Source organism: Rhinatrema bivittatum, chromosome 14 (genome assembly GCF_901001135.1).
Source record: "Rhinatrema bivittatum chromosome 14, aRhiBiv1.1, whole genome shotgun sequence".
Classification (NCBI taxonomy): domain Eukaryota; kingdom Metazoa; phylum Chordata; class Amphibia; order Gymnophiona; family Rhinatrematidae; genus Rhinatrema; species Rhinatrema bivittatum.
This window is the reverse complement of record NC_042628.1, coordinates 4198980-4218202: the sequence shown is the minus strand read 5'-3', so window position 1 is coordinate 4218202 and position 19223 is coordinate 4198980.

The following is a 19223-nucleotide window of genomic DNA, read 5'->3' as shown; positions in this document are numbered from 1 at the left end:
AAAACTGACTCCAGGTTTGCAAAGGAAAAATCCCAATATGTGCTGGTGACAAATCTCCGCCCATCTAACTCTGGAAGGAGAGAGAGTAGCCCAGAAGTAGGAGAAGGCATTTCCCCGATGAGGGCTGTGCAGGGACAAACAACTCTGTCTTGAATAAAAGCCTGCTAATCTTATTAGGGCTTCCCAAAACCCTGTCCTGGATTATATCCATAATGAGAGGTCACCAGTGCATGCAAATTTATCTCCTGTGGATAAACTACCAACTCAGCTGATTGTAGGGTCACCAGGACAGGTTTGGGAAACCAAGATCTAGATCATTGCTTCACACTTGGTGATCGTCTTTGTGAAACTGTATTGATCATTTTTTGGCTTGGATGTGTCTGTGGCAGCGTTCAGACTGAGAAACTTCAATGAAACCCTGTCCTGCACCAGCAGGGATGGGGGTTGCCTGGAGCTCACTTTTCTGCCAGCAACAAGCAGGTTCTTCCTCAGTGCTTTCCTTAGACTTTCTGGGTATATTCCACCCCTGTGCAGACTCTCAGCCGAGCATGCTGCCCCCTCGGGAGTTACATTCTGTAAGGTGTGATTACACTCCGAGGCTTAGTATCTCATCAGAGCATGCTGCCTTCTAGGGATGTGTATTCGTTTGCAACGCATTGGCAATCCGCAACACATAAGTCCCTATCCGTTGTATTCGTGGGTTCGCGAAACGCATTTGTTGCCAGAGGATGTGGTTAGTGCAGTTAGTATAGCTGTGTTTAAAAAAGGATTGGATAAGTTCTTGGAGGAGAAGTCCATTACCTGCTATTAAGTTCACTTAGAGAATAGCCACTGCCATTAGCAACGGTAACATGGGATAGACTTAGTTTTTGGGTACTTGCCAGGTTCTTATGGCTTGGATTTGCCACTGTTGGAAACAGGATACTGGGCTTGATGGACCCTTGGTCTGACCCAGTATGGCATGTTCTTATGTTCTTAAAACTACATATCATATTAGTTGCATTCTTTTGGCTTGCAGTGATTTCCTAGCGGCCATTTGAAATAGGAGATAGCAAAAACCAGCCCTTTCCTGAAGTCATAAGTGACCTCACAGCCCTATCATAGAGTGGGTCAGACAGGTTGCCGAGACCAGAATGCAACCTATCAGAGCTAAGAATTTTTCTAATGCAGCCAATCGCCCCTCTCACTCAGTGCTCTGTGACGCTATTCCTGATGATGTAGCACTATTTATACGTTAAGCACGCGGTGTGCCACGCACTTTCTTGGCGGGGATAGTCTGGGGAGGAGGTCCGGGGAGGTGGCTGAACTCAGAGCTAGTCTGAGTGTCTCAAATCTGTATTCAATTGTTAGCTCTTTGATAGAATTTTCCATTGAAAAAGATATTTGTTCGATTTGACTGCAGTGCCAGCTAGCTAGCCATATTTTTTTTGACCACTTTTTTTTATTGATCTGAGGCGGTCTCTCTGTCTGTGAATCTGAGAGAAGCTGCTAGCAGTGGCATTTTTCTGCTTATTTTACACCCTGGGATAGGTTGCAAGCAGGATTTGGGTGTTGTGGGTGGGGGATATATTCAATTGCTAGCTACTTTGATAGAATTTTCCATTGAAAAAGATATTTCTTCGTTTTTACTGCTGTGCCAAGCAAGCCATCCTTTCTATTTAACTGCAGTTTTTTAAATTGAACTCAGGCTGCCTCTTTGTGCTCTTTTAAGCCAAGAAGACAGGGCACTCACTGGGCATCAGTGGGCACTGGGCAGTTTTGCAGACTCACATATATTGGGACAGCGGTGCTCTCTGAAGCCAAATCCCCAGTGGGCCTCTTTTGTAGTTACAAGCTTGGTGAGTGCACACATACAGCGAGCAGTCCCAGTTTTAGTGTACATCCAGGCATAGCTTCGTGGGCCTGGGGGCACTTTTGCAGACACATATATTAGGACAGCGGTGCTCTCTGAAGCCAAATCCTCAGTGGACCTCTTTTGGAAATATATGCGTTACAGCCATGTCGGCAATGGGATTCAAACAAATAATCAATGAACCTACCCACAAGGCAGGTCACACACTGGACCTTATCTTTGTGAACTCTGGTATAACACATTCAGTACAACCCACTTACAAAAAAGTTCCCTGGTCAGACCACTCCTTAATCTCCACCACCCTCTCAATGACCCAAATGAACAATAATCACGCCCCACAACACTCATTTCTCTACAGAAAAGTATGCGCCTCTGATGAACTCAGCAATCATCTAATCACGGAACTTTCACACATGGACTTCTCATCACCCAATGCAGCCGTTAACTCCTGGTCCTCCATAACAGAAACCGTGGCAAACAAACTATGTCCGTGGATAACAAAAAAAGTCAAACAAGGTGCGTCAAAAAGGCAGCCATGGTTTACAAATGAACTTAAAAACCTCAAACTCGACCTGCGCCAAAAAGAAAGTAAATGGCGTAAAGCCCCTTCCCCCTCCACACTCTCTACATACAAACTCGCCCTCCAATCATACAAGAGCACCACTTTAAAAACAAAAAGGGACTTCTATGCACACAAGATTCATAACATTATATTCGATTCCAAAGCGCTATTCACATTTGTCTCCAATCTAACTCAGGCAAACCCTCCTGACATACCACCTAACCAAGCTCAAACAAAAGCTGATGAGCTGGCACTCTTCTTCAGTAATAAAATCACCAACCTACTAACACAAATAAAGCATAATACCGGCACACCAACCAGCAATTACATTCTGCATAATAAAGACATCTCCCTCCAATCTCTTGAACTCACCTCCTCCTCAGAGATCCAAACACTTCTTAAGAAAATGAAACCCTCATCGCATCCACTAGACCAGATTCCGTCTAAATTACTACTGCTAATCCCGGACACCATAACCAAAACCCTAGCAGACATTATAAACTGCTCATTCATCCAGGGTTTCTACCCAGACGACCTCAAAATAGCATCCATCAAACCGCTACTTAAGAAGCCTAACTTGGACCCCAAAGATCCTAACAACTTCCGTCCAATCTCAAATCTGCCTTTCATTGCCAAGGTGATGGAGAACTAGTTAACACACAACTAGCAGATTACATAGAAGAACACAAAATTCTCTTCCCCACTCAATTCGGTTTTAGAAAAGCCTCAAGCACCGAATCCCTTCTCATCTCACTGACTGACTACATTATTTTGGGCCTCGATAAAGGACAGGCCTTCCTACTGATCTTATTGGATCTATCGGCAGCGTTCGATACTGTGAACCATGCCATATTACTAAATCTACTAGCGAACATCGGTATTGCAGGATCAGCACTAACATGGTTCAAAACATTCCTAGAAAACAGAGGTTTCAAAGTTAAAATTCACAACAAAGAATCCCCCAGATACCCATCATCACAAGGAGTTCCTCAGGGTTCCTCTCTCTCACCAACACTTTTCAACTTATACCTTCTCCCGCTTTGCCAACTGCTAAACAAATTGAACCTAAAACACTTCATATTTGCCGACGACGTCCAGGTTGTGATCCCTATCAAAGAATCCATCACTAAAGCGCTAGAACTTTGGGAAAATTGCTTTCAAGAAATTAACGAGCTCTTATCCAGCTTAAATCTAATCCTAAACCAATCAAAAAGTGAATTCATTCTAATCTCTCCAGATAACTGCAAAATCACTACAAATCCGCCACCCAACTTGCAAACCTCAAAAGTAAGAGATTTAGGAGTCTCCATAGACAACAGACTAAATTTGAAATCGTTTATCAACCAAACAACCAAAGACTGCTTCCACAAACTGCACGTATTAAAAAGAATAAAACCCCTATTTCACTTCCATGATTATAGAACAGTGCTCCAAGCAATAATATTTGCGAAAATTGATTACTGCAACTCCATCCTACTAGGCATCCCATCATCTCATACTAAACCGCTCCAAATGATACAGAACACCGCAGCAAGAATTCTAACAAACAAAAGAAGAAGAGATCACATTACACCAGTCCTTAAAGACCTACACTGGTTACCAATCCACTACAGAATAATTCATAAATCCCTCACCACAATCTACAAGAATATTCATGGACTGGCTCCACTCCATTTACAAATAGCTCTTAAAAAACACTCCTCCAACAGACCCATCAGGGAAGCATATAGAGAATATCTACAGGTACCACACAACAATACCACCCAACATATAACATTGAGAGATCGGGCCTTCTCCACAGCAGGTCCCCCACTGTGGAACTCCATCCCCCTAGAACTAAGACAGGAACCATGTCTTCAAACCTTCAGGAAAAGACTGAAAACATGGCTGTTCTTGAAAGCATTTCCGGACCCTTAAAGATTCTCTACCATCAAATGCAGCATTACTGATCATTTCCTATTAAACTGAAACAGTCTCTATCTACCAATCATTACAATGTTTTACTTCTCGTTAAACTGTTTATCTTTCCTCTAACTCTAATCCCAGTTAGAATGACCCCGTTTTATTGTAACTTTTTTTCTTCCATGCACTTGTTTTACCTTTTAATGTATACTCTTATGTTATTAGTTATTTACGTTATAATGTATTTCTCACCCCTTGTTTTATGTAAACCGACATGATACGAACTCCGTGAATGCCGGTATAGAAAAATACAAATAAATAAATAAATAAATAAAATAATTCTTTTAATTGAAATCCCTAGTGGGCAGTGACATTAAATCCATAATGTCAGGGAAAGCTAGATGTGGTCGAGTGATTGGGACTAGCAGAGGAGGCACTTCAAAAGGCAGTGCCAGACCCCCATAATAGTTAAATAGGGACCTGTTCCAATCTAAAATCTCTGGAGGGGCAGGCAGTTTCATCCGGAAAAAAATGAAATTTAAAGATGATGCATCGCCACCACCTGTTTCTGACCCTGTAGTTTTGTAGGTGAGGGAAGGGGAGGCTGAGTCATGCCAGACAAAATGGCGACACCCAAAAGCAGCAGTGCAACAGCAGACTCAACTTAGTGTTGACAATGTAGCACAGGCACTGTTTGCTTGTGATTCCGATGAAGAATCATCTTGTGTGGGATTCTCATCATCAGAAATGGAAGAAGTAATAGCTGAAGAAGGTTTAGTTAGTCCTGTCTTAGCCTCCACTTCAGTGCAGCAGGGGAGAGATGAAACTGATGATGATGAGGAAGAAGAGCAGTCAGCGCAGGCACAGAGGGTGACTAAGGCCCCTGGTATTGCTTCTCAGGGTGCACCCACTACTTCAGCTCCAGTGCCAGCATCCACCTCTAAGGCTATAGAGAAGGGATCATGAAAGAAATCTGTGATCTGGAGCCACTTTAAAGTGACGGAGGACCCGCGTTTTGCTCAGTGTAAGTACTGTGCCAGGGCTATTAGCAAATGGGACATCTATCTAATTTTGGCATGACGCATCATATGAAGAGGCAACACTCAACAACAGTACTACTATCTGGGGATGGTGGCAGTACCAGTCAGGGGACCCCTTTTTCCAGGCAGCGTAAAGAGGATAGAGGTCAAGCCCTTGTAGGGACATAAGGCCTGGATGGACAGGCACAGCATTAGAGGTCAAGCCCTCATAGGGACGTAAGGCCTGGATGGACAGGCACAGCATTCGAGGATAGAGGTCAAGCCCTTGTAGAGACATAAGGCCTGGACGGACAGGCACAGCATTAGATGTCAAGCCCTTGTAGGGACATAAGGCCTGGATGGACAGGCACAGCATTATAGGTCAAGCCCTTGTAGGGACACCAGTTTTCTATAGTACTAGAAACATTACTGTTGGCACCTAAGAAAGATTTTACGAACATGGCCCATATTATGAAGGTCATGAAAACTATTGAGCATATGAAATATACAAGCTCCAAACTTCTGAAGTCAGCTTTTTTATGTTCTTACATTCCAAATGTGGACGGACAGGCACAGCATTAGAGGTCAAGCCCTTGTAGGGTCGTAAGGCATGGACGGACAGGCACAGCATTCGAGGATAGAGGTCAAGCCCTTATAGGGACTTACGGCCTGGACAGTGGACAGACAGGCACAGCGTTTGAGGTCAGGTACATGTGCTGATATTATCTGGAGCATAGGAGGCAGTTGGAGCTGCTGCAAGGCTTTCAATTGCTTTTATTCATCTTGCCATTCACAGGGAAAATTTGGAAACCCAAGCAAAGGCAGGTTTATTTTCAAAAACACTAGCATTTCCATCAACTATGGTGCCTGCCTTGAGCGATGAGGGCTTATGATATCCCCTGTCATTGAAAATACACGTTCACTGGGCACACTGGTTGGTGGACATGACAGATATCGCTGAGCCACTTTGGCTAGGTGTGGCCAGACAGTGGACCTGTGTGCCCAATATGCCAGCGGATCTGTCTGCATGTCCTCTGTGGGCTCTGAGTATCGTGTCACTGACATTTGTGCTGGTTTCTCCTTTGCTTGGGTGGGCTGAGAGTTACTCATGCCAGCTGCTTTCTCTCTAGCCCGTAGCAGAACAGATGATTCTTTATGGGCAACATGCCTTTGACGTACTGAAGTGGAGGAGGAGGAAGTAGTAGCTGTCGCTGACAGAGTGCTGCTCCTGCTTGGGCTAGCACAACTCTCTTAAGTGTCTGCCGCTGTTTCCTCCTCTGCTTCATGCCTAACCTGTCTCTGCCTATGGTGCTCCTGATCACGGACTTTTGCTAACAGCAGGTCCTTCACAAATGAGAGACAATTGGACTATAAGACGAGTTTCCCTTTCACACGGGGATCACAGACTGTGGCGAGCATGTATGTGTGGTCTTCTGTTAAAGGCCTTAATCTCTCTTGCACCTGCTTCTGCAAAAAGCATGCAGAAGCTTGCAGCACCTCAGCTGTCATTCCCTCTTCCTGTTTAAAGCCCTCCAAATTTTCCTCCAGAAAATTAACTATAGGGATGATGTCAGCCAAGGTGGCACTTCTGGAACTCAGCTCCTCCAAGACAACCTTGAAGGACTGCAGGATTTTTACCAGCTGACTCATGACTAACCAATCATGATGCCCTAGGGGATTCTGCACACCTATCTCCATTGAACCAGAAAGTTCATGAAGGGGTGTCTGCATCTCCACTAACTTCTCCAGCATCATAAAGGTGGAATTCCACCGGGTGGCAGTGTCTTGAATGAGACGCTTGTGAGGCATCTTCAAATCAGTCTGCTTTTGTCAGAGAACCTGCCCCGCCTTCACACTTCTGTGGAAGTGCACTGCTATGTTCCTGCACTTGTGTATTAACCTATGCAGGTATTCATTCTCTTGGTGATTGGACTCCAACCCCAGAGCTGACTTCACTACCAGGTGCAGAGTGTGTGCAAAACATCGGATGTTCTGAAAGCACCCGTCGTAATTTGCCTTTGCCATGTTTGCACCATTGTCTGTGACAAAGAACCCTGCCTGAGGATTCCTGTCTCGCTGGTGTAGTTGCCAGCCCGCCAGCATCTTTCTGATGCATGCTAGTATATTGGCTGCGGTATGGGCCTGGTCCGTCAGGTGGGTGTGCAGTAAAGCCCACTTCCACCCTGATACTTGTTCACTATTAGAGCTGCTGCCTGCCCCTGCCTCAGCCAGGTTCCACCAGTGTGCTGTCAGGGAGAGGTAAGAGTGTGCAGCATTCATGGCGGTCCAGATATCACAAGTGAAATGCACACTCCCCTCTGCCTTAGCTAGCAGCGCTTGGATGTGACTGCGACACTGGTTGTACAGGTTGGGGATGACCTTTCTGCTAAATGTGGTTCTGGGGAGGACTTTGTAATTTAGAACTAAGACCTTCAGCAAATGCTTGAAACCCACATTCTCCACTATCTGCAAGGGCTGGTCATCAAGGGCAATCATTTCCCCAATGCTCCTGGTTGTAACTTTTGAGGCTGCCTGCCTCCTACCCCGGGATAGCGTTACCGCACACCACCCCATTTCCTCTATAGTGGGTTGTCGCTTCTGATGCATGGCAGGGGGCTGCTGGCCTGCCACCTGACTGCTTGTTATGTCCGTTGCTGTCTGACGTCTCTGCTCCGCCCACCTTACCTCGTTGGCGACTCCCTTCAGGGTTGATGGAAGGCTAGCTGCTGCGGCGTCTCTTTGCTGTCCTCCTCCGGCGTTCCCAGACCAGCTCGACGCTGCACACTCTTTGATGCTATTGGGTCGCAAAATGCACTGGCAAATGAATTGTCCATAAGAACATAAGAACTTGCCATGCTGGGTCAGACCAAGGGTCCATCAAGCCCAACATCCTGTTTCCAACAGAGGCCAATCCAGGCCACAAGAACCTGGCAATTACCCAAACACTAAGAAGATCCCATGCTACTGATGCAATTAATAGCAGTGGCTATTCCCTAAGTAAACGATTAATAGCCATTAATGGACTTCTCCTCCAAGAACTTATCCAAACCTTTTTTAAACACAGCTATACTAACTGCACTAACCACATCCTCTGGCAACAAATTTCAGAGCTTTATTGTGCGTTGAGTGAAAAAGAATTTTCTCCGATTAGTCTTAAATGTGCTACTTGTTAACTTCATGCAATGCCCCCTAGTCCTTCTATTATTCGAAAGTGTAAATAACTGATTCACATCTACTCGTTCAAGACCTCTCATGATCTTAAAGACCTCTATCATATCCCCCCTCAGCCGTCTCTTCTCCAAGCTGAACAGCCCTAATCTCTTCAGCCTTTCCTCATAGGGGAGCTGTTCCATCCCCTTTATCATTTTGGTTGCCCTTCTCTGTACCTTCTCCATCACAATTATATATTTTTTGAGATGCGGCGACCAGAATTGTACACAGTATTCAAGGTGCAGTCTCACCATGGAGCGATACAGAGGCATTATGACATTTTCCGTTTTATTAACCATTCCCTTCCTAATAATTCCTAACATTCTGTTTGCTTTTTTGACTGGTGTAGCACACTGAGCCGACGATTTCAATGTATTATCCACTATGACACCTAGATCTCTTTCCTGGGTGGTAGCTCCTAATATGGAACCTAACATCGTGTAACTACAGCAAGGGTCCACTCATAGAACTCCCCCCCAGTAGTCCCATCTTACTGCCTACCTACAAGTGCAACATCATAATAATTCCAATTACAGAAGCCTTTTCAGTCAGCAAGTCCCTGAGACCTGAGGCTATTAAAGGGTGACCTTTCACGCTCTTCTGTTCTCCAGGCAGAGGAAAGGCGGGTGCCTCCCCTGTGACTAACAATCCACTCTCATTCCCTCAAGCAAGATCATCTTCATTCATTCTGTTTTTCTATTGCCTGGTAACCAGGGCTAAAAATATCACCAGTAGCAGTGCCTCGCCCCAGAATTTTTTATAAAGGCTTCCTTGGTGAGACCTCTCATGGATTCCTTTGCCCAGTGTTGGAAGCTGCACCCCCAGAAGGTGACAGAAAACAGGGTATCCAGAGCAGGGGCTCTCTGCCCAGTCCTCAGAAAACACCCCAAAGATCTGGTTTATAGCAGTGGACCCCAATCCTGTCCTGGGGGCCCACCAGCCAGTTGAGTTTTCAGGATATCCAGAATGAATATGCATACAATGAAGACAGTGCATGCAAATATAACTCACGTATATTCATTCTGGATATCCTGAAAACTTGACTGGATAGGTGTATCCTGAGGACTGGGTTGAGAACCCCTGTCTCAGAGGAATAAATAATGCACAATAAACCAAGGGTGGCCAACTCCAGTCCTCCAGAGCCACAAACAGGCCAGGCTTTCAGGATATCCTTAATGAATATGCATGAGACAGATCTGCATACATGTATATTCATTGTGGATATCATGAAAACCAGGCCTGTTTGTGGCTCTGGAGGACTGGATTTGGCCACCCCTGCAATAAGCAAATATTTTTCGTAGAAAAGGAAGTTCTGAACAATGGTTCTGAACCCAGCCCTAGGGACTTGCTTAGCCAGTCTGGTATTCCGGATATCCACGTTGAATATGCATGAGTTATATTTGCATAGATAAGTAATTCTTGACATTGGCAGACATTGGCCCAAAATTTCAAAGTGAACTGCAGTGTTTTCACTTCTTGAGATCATACAATTGCTCCCTATTGAGTGTAGGATCTTTGCTTGGTATTTCGTTCTTTGAGGGTGAGGTTCCAGATTATGTAAGGCAGAAATTGACATGGACATTCTCCAGCAAGTTGTGTGCACTCTGGTCAGTTGGCATTGCTACATCTAACTTCTTTTAAAGAAGTGGCTGGAGTGCGAATGTGGGCTCATTCTTGGAACTGTAATGTTTGGCCGGTCAAGGGGCTGTCCCACGACCAGCTGCACTCACCGGGCCGCCAATGCGGGGAAGACGCCACCATGCCACATCTCAGCAGGTCCCACCTAGACGCCTGCGTGTGTGGAACACCATTACCTATAGGCCCCATGGCGGGAATCGGAGGAGTGGGTGCACACTAATGACGCCGCGTGGCTGGGTATATAAGCTCCAACTGCACTCCCTAGCATCGCCTCAACACCAGGTCCTCCTGCCTTGTGCAAGGTGCGTTTCTTGCCTTGACCAGCCTGCGTTGTCCTAGCCTCAGCCTTGCCTCATTCCCACTCCTTGCCTGCTCCTGCATCAGTCCCTGGTCTGCCTTCTCTCCCGGTATTGACCTCTGCTTTGAACCCTCTCTTGCCTGCCACTGACCATTGCTTTGCATCTGGAATACGCCCTGCTTGCTGCCTGCCCCACCCCTTGGCCTGTATCCGGTGATTCGCTGACTGCTGCCTGCCCTGATCTCTATTCTATATACTGTCATTTAAACTGTTGTAATGTAAACCGAAGTGATTAGTAACTTCGGTATATAAAACTGTTAAATAAATAAAAAAATAAATCTCAGCTTGGCCTCGGACTCTCTCTTTGTCTTTGCCCTTTGGGACCATGGCCTAAGTCCCCTGGAACCCAAAGACTCAATCTGCGGGGAACGGGGTTGGTACAGGGGAAGCCCAGCTCTTTCCCAGCTGTCAGCGTGGTCCTAGTGGACTCACCTGCTGGACTGCATCAACCACGCCACAGCCCAAGGGCTCACGACCATCACGGGAAGAAATTGCCTGAACCGCTGAGGCAGGAGTCTGAGTGGGCCTTGTTAAGGCAAAGCCTTAAGACTTTTCATTTTCTGGCTTTTTAAGCTGGTCAGTTTAGGAAATGCCTTCTGAAGTCTCTCTGTTGGTTTAATTGGAGCTGGATTTGGGGGTCGAGGTTTGTTTTGTGTTATTTGATGCCAGTTTTATTATACGCTGTATTTGTTGGTTATGTTTTTCTGTGCACCGCTCTCGAAACCTTCTGAAGGATGGAGAGGCCGAATAAAAATGAATGAATCGATAAATAAAAATAAATTGTGAGAAAGGCAGGTGGGTGGATGAAAGAGCTCCCGAGGGGGTCGTCGGTGCAGGTCAGAAGAAGGGGCAGCCCGTTGGCCCGGGTGGCGAGTGCTCCGCACTGCCCTAGGGAAGGTCCCCGATGTGATCCTCGCGTCCTCTGCTTCCCAGGTTAGCTTAGGGGTGCTGCGGAGGCAGTGCTTACAACCCTGATAGGGGAGGGAGTCAGGGTCACTCCTTAAGGGAGACCCCTGAAGGCCGGATTCAGGGCCCGTGAATGCAGCACCTCCAGAAGGAGCCCCCCGTGCACGGCCTCTGCTCCAGGACAGTCAATGACCAGATTAGGTAAATTGGGGACGAAGGGATTTATTTTATTTATTTATTTAACACTTTTTTATACCGACCTTCATAGTAATAACCATATCGGATCGGTTTACATAAAACAAGGGTATAACTGAAGCAATAAATAAAAGTAATTAACAAGAGAAGTGAATAAGGCAAAGTTACATTTAACAAGGACTAAAAAACTTGGGAAGCTTAAAAGCTGGAAGAAAGGTAAAGGCAGAAGGTAATTAAAAAACATAATACAAAAAGGAATTTAGGTTAGAGCATAAGATGCTTTAACCAGTGAGTGCCAGAGTCCTTCGTTTGAATGGTTGGAGGACCTCAATCTTCTAAATCCAAGTGAGGAAAAAGAAGACTAAGGGTTGTCTGGAGGATCATCGAAGGCTTGGTGGAATAGCCACGTCTTAAGTTTTTTCCTGAACGTAATGAGACAGGGTTCTAGTCGGAGGCTTGAAGGGATGTTGTTCCAAATAGACGGACCTGCTATTGAAAAAGCTCGGTCTTTGGTCGAGGAAAGGCGTGAGGCTTTAGTTGGGGGGTAATTCAAAGAACCTTTATGATTATCTCTAATTGGTCTGTTGGAGGAGTGAAGTTTGAAGGGTATTTCAAGGTTGAGTTGGAGTTGATGATGGATGGATTTATGTATTAGGGTGATTGATTTGTAAAGGATTCTAAAATTCACTGGTAGCCAATGTAGGTTTCTGAGGATATAAGTGAGTGAAGGTTCCTGGTACAAGATTACAGTCCTGGTTTATTCATTTATTTTAAAACTTTTCTATACCGCCAGCTCCAAATGATTGTAACGGTTTACACAATAAAATTCATATCACAAACAAACATAACAATTTTAAAAGGAAAAATCACATACAGAGCCTCCCTTCCTGCTACTGGTCTTATCCATCTTCTCTCTCTCTCCTTTTTAGAATTGCTTTTCAAATTCCTGCCTAAATAACCAAGTTTTTAAGAATTTCCTAAATTTATCAGTGTCTAATGTGACTCGTAACTGCTCTGGCAAGTTCTGATTCAGCTGGAAACCCCTGGATCATCCCCTCCCCCGCACTAACAGAAGTCATGAAATACCAGGACAGACCCAGAGGATCCTAAGGTTTGTGAGTGTGCGACATTAAAAACCGAGCTCAGACAGGCTCTGCTGTATTCCACCAGGCTCCTTCTTCCAAAAAATCCCTGCTGTTACAGGTACCGGTCTGAACCACCTAGCAGAGCTCTCAAATCACTGCTTAGTTATCTCTGAAAGCATGCGGTTACCTCATTACAGATTGCTGGGAGCTCTGGCATGGATACAGCATCTCCCGGTGATGGGAGCTCCCTCAGACTGCAGCAGGGCTTCTGCTAGGTCCTGATAATAACCAACCGGGCACACAGTACTTACACTACAATTAAAGCTAATGTACAGGACACGAAGCAAGATTTGGATGGTGTCAGTTTTCCAGGTGGGAAGATCACGGCCGCCTTGCCGTTCTGCTCCTTCTCTATGTTCTCCGATGAAATCTGTGTCAGGTCATTACAGTGGGAATTCCTCGCTGTATATCAGTGATTGCAATTCTGTTCGTGTGTGCACTGTCAGCCTCTGCCAGTATTGAGTTTTGTATATTTATTAGTATTACATGAATGCTTTGTTCTTATTTATTTTTTTATATTTAAAATTGCGTATAAGTTATGTATACGCAGCCCTAAGCAGCATACAAAATGGAACATACATAATTATGTAAAATACTAAACATAAAAATCAATGCACAAGCATACATAAAATGCTAATACACAAGTAGCACAATGAGATGAAAGTACCAAAAGCATGGAAGAGAAAAACTAGTGTAAAGCAAATAGGGATGCAGCAGTTTCAACAAATTGAAAAAATTCACAAAAAGGCCTATGACTTAAAAGTCTGTTCAAATAGATAGGTCTTCAGCAGCTTTATAAAGCAGATGGATAACCATAGCAAGACAAGCAATGATTTACTTCCGGTTCTTTTGCGAGTTTCTGTCAGGCTCATACAGCGTCAGATGAATATCCAGAAGGCCTCTCTGTTAGGACCACAGTGTCCAGCAGGATTAGACAGCCGAAGCTTCAAATTGGTCCATGGCAAAGAATCACTCCTGAGCAGCTTAAGCACGACTAATGCAACCTTATACTGAACACACCATGTGAAAGGGAGCCAATGAAAGTCCGTCAGACCAGACCAGAAATGAGGCGTGTGGGCTATAGAAAGAGCAGCCGTAAATAAAGCTTGAACTATCGAGTGAAATTCCTCAGTGTCCTAACAATGAAGTCTATAATATCCAGCCATTAAAACTGCTTTCACTTGCTTCTGCATTTGGAGATTTGATCATCTGTACTCCTAGGCTTCCAGCATGAGAGACTACGGGTATTTCAGTATTCTCAAATAAGAATGAAGAACCTTTGAGTCCTCTGCAGGATCATCATTTCTGTTCAAGGCTACTTTCTTGTGATTAAGCCAGTTCTTTACAGTCCAGAGACAGGAGATGAACGAGGCAGCAATGGCCGCCCAAGATGAAATTGGATGTCATTGGCATATATACAGTATCCCACACCGAGCCCAGCCAGGAGCTTACAAATAGACGCTAATTAGATATTGTAAGATTGTAATAGGAATAATATTTAAATTACTGAGTTTTATGTCTAATTGTATTTAACTGATCTTTTATTATCTGTATTTATTTGATTTTATGTTTAAATTAATGACTGTAAACCGATGAGATGGGTTTTTTTTTCCAAACACCGGTATAGAAATTAAAAAAAAAAAATTAACAAATAAATAAATAAAGAGCACAGCTGACACAGGGCTGAGCCCTGCAGGACACCAGTGTTCAAGGTCTTCCAATTGGAGTGGTTAAGGTGCAATGGTAATAGGGGTGAGTTCTATCATTTAGATAGGACCGAAACCAATGTGAAACCACTCTGGAAATACCAAGCTCTCGCAGCTGGTAACGTAAGATCTCATGCTTGATGGTATCAAATGTTACGGAGATATCTAGACAAACCTATGAACAAAAGTATCACAGCTAGAGATTAATAACATCTTAGTGCTTAGTCCCTTATGAAACCCAAATTGGAAATATTCTAAATTGTGATGGCTCTCCAGTGTTGCTCCAAGACAGAGGCTTCAACTACCTTTGCTAGAAAGGGCAGAGAAGAGATTGGATGAAAGTTCCCCAGGTCAGCAGAATCCAGTTTGGGTTTTTTAATTAATTAAGAGGTGCACTTCAGGCTAGATGGCATAATGCATTGCCTTCAGCTAGTGATAAATTAACTATACTTGTTAGGGATAGAAGAAGAATGGCCTTCACCATCTTTAAGAAGGTAACATGGCAAGGATCTAGCAGACATCTTGGAAATAATCTGAGAGATTTCCAAGCTAGAAATGATTTCATTATCTTTCCACTTCTTTTCAACGTCATTCAAGGATGTGTTGCGTCCGTCGGTGCTAGACGGCTTCGCCTCTTTTGCCTCACCTTGTTCACGGCTCCTCCCTCTTACCTTGGGAAAATGGCTACCGCCGCATCTACAAGCCAACCTCTCCGGTGTCCCCGGAATGGCTATGGTGCTGCCTCCCGCCATTGCTCCTCCCAGGTACCTACTAGGATGCACGCGCGTGTGTCACCCACATCTTTATTCCAGCTTTGGCGCGAACCTCGGGGGTGTTCCCCTTTACTGACCTCATGCCATCCGGGTATATAGCCTGTACTAATTTGCTAGCTTGTTGAGTTAGCAAGGACTTGAATCCATTCCTTTCTACGCTACTCTACCGCTTCCATACTGCCGCTGGAAGCTTTCTCTCTGCCCTTCGGGGTAACTGCTAACCTGGGTACCCGCTCCTCAGGGGCCTTCTGCTTTATTTCAGGTACCTTACAGGGATCAGGTACTCGCTCCTCGAGGGCCTACTCGCCCTGCCTCGGTGCCTGTACCATCTTCTTCAACCTGGTGGAATTGCATACCTACAGCAAACATCTAGTGAGTAATCTAACTCTCAGTCTATCTCATCCACAGTACTGCCTTGCTGGGAAACCTACACTGAAACCTCCCTATACCAACGGGGTGAGAAGGGCTCCCTCTGCTGAGGGCCCTGAGACTGCTACATCCAGACAGCCTCACTACTGCCACCTCTGGTGGTACTCTTCAAGCTGTATAATAAAGAACTAACTCTGTGTTTGTGCATCCTGAGTCTAGACCAGTACTGTGGCTCCTCACGGGGCTCCTCCCTGTGGGCGTGGTCATCTGCCACAGTACCCAAGGTTCCACCCAAACACCGCTTAACCATAACAGGATGTGAAAGAATGAATATTGGACCTAGAAAATGTGGAACAGATGTCAGACACTTATTTGAAAAATGATGAAAAATGTCTTCACACAGAGCCTGTCTAGAGGTATTTAAAGAAGAAGCTTCTGGAAGAATAGTGATAATTCTAAACAACTGATGAGGATTATGATCAGCTCTCTAGAGCTGAGCTGCAAAGAAAGCCTTCCTAGCAGTATCACATTTTTCTCTGGAGATGTCTAACTGCCATTTATAGTCAGCAAGTAGCTCAGAAGCATTGTGGTGCCTCCAGCGTCTTTCAAACCATCTAAGTGTTGGCGCTCATGATGAAGCCCAGTGTTAAACCACCCTGCATATTTCATTCTATGAACCTGAAAAGACTTGATGGGAGTCAGACTATGTAAAGGGTCGATCAGTGATGAATCCTAGCCTCTGAAGGAGCTGGGAGCAGCTGACAGACTCACATTCAATAAGTCAGCTCAATGTGTCCTCTCAGGTTCTAACTATAGGGGGCTTAGGTGCAGAGACCTGCTGTAAATGATATTTGAAAAATAGTCAAACCAAGGAACCTGGTGAACAATGAGTCCAGGAGGGAAACTGGATAAAACAGAACAGTTGATAAAAAACAAATGGAAAGTATAACCCAATTTATGTATGGGCTCGTGAACCAAGATATTGAAATGAATTAATAAAATGAGGAGGTCTGAGTAGCCAAAGGGACAGCATCTACATGGAAATTGCAGTTATTGAAATCCACATTGGACTCCATTAACATCTCAAACACTGGAGAGCAGTCAGCAGATAATAACCCATGAGGACTTAGCAGCTATAGTAAGCATCTCATAAGGGGACCCCACACTAGGCCTATTGATAGAGATCTCAAAAGTGCTCCTATAGATGATGCACGAGCCCCCACCGCAATGTTTTTCTCTAGGTTGAGAAACAGTTGCGTAACCTGTGAGACGGATGTCATTAATAACAGCTATGTCACTATCTAAGAACCATGATTCATTGCTACAAAAGAAATCCGGCTTATGAGAACAAAGAAGATCACACAGAACAGGGATTAATCAAACTAATCTTCAACTGATCATAGGCAGAAAAACAGGTGAACAGTGACGCTGAATAGGAACAAAACAGGGAGGGGCCCAAGCAGGTAGAGCACCGCACCTTCTCTGTCCTATCATGACTGTTGCTTTATCAATCTCTTTTGGCATTATTGTAATTATACCATTGATTTGTCATCTCCTTTGCAAATTTATTAAATCACTTTCGTAAAAAATACCTTTTTATTTGATCCCATTTTGCTTTTCGCATCTCCACTGTATCTGGCAATTACTTTGATCAGGATAACCTGGCCTCTGTCATTCACTCATCGCTTAGACTCTTGCAACTCTCTACTAAATGGGATTCCCACAACAAACTTGAAACGACTGCAACATGTACAAAGCACAGCGGCTAGACTCTTAGTAGGCACCAAATCATCTGACCACATCATGCCCATTCTTCACAATCTTCACTGGCTTCCTATAGAAGCCAGGATAAAATTAAAAATCCTCTGATTCACCCTCAAATATGTGTACAAACAGGCCCCAGAGTATCTCTCGCCTCTCCTTACTCCCTACATCCTCCAGTCCTCACAGATGCCCCTTCTTGCCGCTCCTACTCTGACATCTGCAAAACCATCCTGCACGAAAAAGAAGGCTTTCAGCTGTTCTGCCCTCAAACTCTGGAACTTGATTCTGCTTCCTATCCGACGAACTATGTTACATATATAGAAACATAGAAACATAGAAATGACGGCAGAAGAAGACCAAATGGCCCATCTAGTCTGCCCAGCAAGCTTCACACATATTTTCTCTCATACTTATCTGTTTCTCTTAGCTCTTGGTTCTATTTCCCTTCCACACCCACCTTTAATATAGAGAGCAGTGATGGAGCTGCATCCAAGTGAAATATCTAGCTTGATTCATTAGGGGTAGTAGCCGCCGCAATAAGCAAGCTGCACCCATGCTTATTTGTTTTACCCAGACTATGTTATTAGCCCTTATTGGTTGTTTTTCTTCTCCCCTGCCGTTGAAGCAGGGAGCTATGCTGGATATGCGTGACGTATAAGTCTTCTCCCATGCCGTTGAAGCAGAGAGCCATGCTGGATGTGCATCGAAAGTGAAGTATCAGGCACATTTGGTTTGGGGTAGTAACCGCCGTAACAAGCCAGCTACTCCCCGCTTTGTGAGTGCGAACCCTCTTTTCTTCTCCCCTGCCGTTGAAGCAGAGAGCTCTGCTGGATGTGTGAAGTATCAGTTTTTCTTCTCCCCTGCCGTTGAATCAGAGAACTTTGCTGTATATGCATTGAAAGTGAAGTATCAGGCTTATTTGATTTGGGGTAGTAACCGCCGTAACAAGCCAGCTACTCCCCTCTTTGTGAGTGTGAATCCTTTTTTCCACATTTCCTCTTGCTGTTGAAGCTTAGAGCGATGTTGGAGTCACCGTAAGCCTGTGTATGTTTATTTAATAAGGGTATTGACTCCAGGCAGTAGCCATCATTCTGGCGAGTCACCCACTCTTCATTGGCAGCCTCTTGACTTTATGGATCCACAGTGTTTATCCCATGCCCCTTTGAAGTCCTTCACAGTTCTGGTCTTCACCACATCCTCCGGAAGGGCATTCCAGGCATCCACCACCCTCTCCGTGAAGAAATACTTCCTGACATTGGTTCTGAATCTTCCTCCCTGGAGCTTCAAATCGTGACCCCTGGTTCTGCTGATTTTTTTCCTTCGGAAAAGGTTTGTCGTTGTCTTTTGATCATTAACACCTTTCAAGTATCTGAAAGTCTGTATCATATCACCTCTGCTCCTCCTTTCCTCCAGGGTGTACATATTTAGATTCTTCAATCTCTCCTCGTACGTCATCCGATGAAGATCCTCCACCTTCCTGGTCGCCCTTCTCTGTACCGCCTCCATCTTGTCTTTGTCTTTTTGAAGGTACGGTCTCCAGAACTGAACACAGTACTCCAGGTGAGGCCTCACCAAGGACCTGTACAAGGGAATAATCACTTCCCTTTTCTTACTCGATATTCCTCTCTCTATGCAGCCCAGCATTCTTCTGGCTTTAGCTATCACCTTGTCGCATTGTTTCGCCGACTTCAGATCATTAGACACCATCACCCCAAGGTCCCTCTCCTGCTCTGTGCACATCAGCCTTTCCCCCCCCATCGAATACAGTTCATTCGGATTTCCACTCCCCATATGCATGACTTTGCACTTCTTGGCATTGAATCT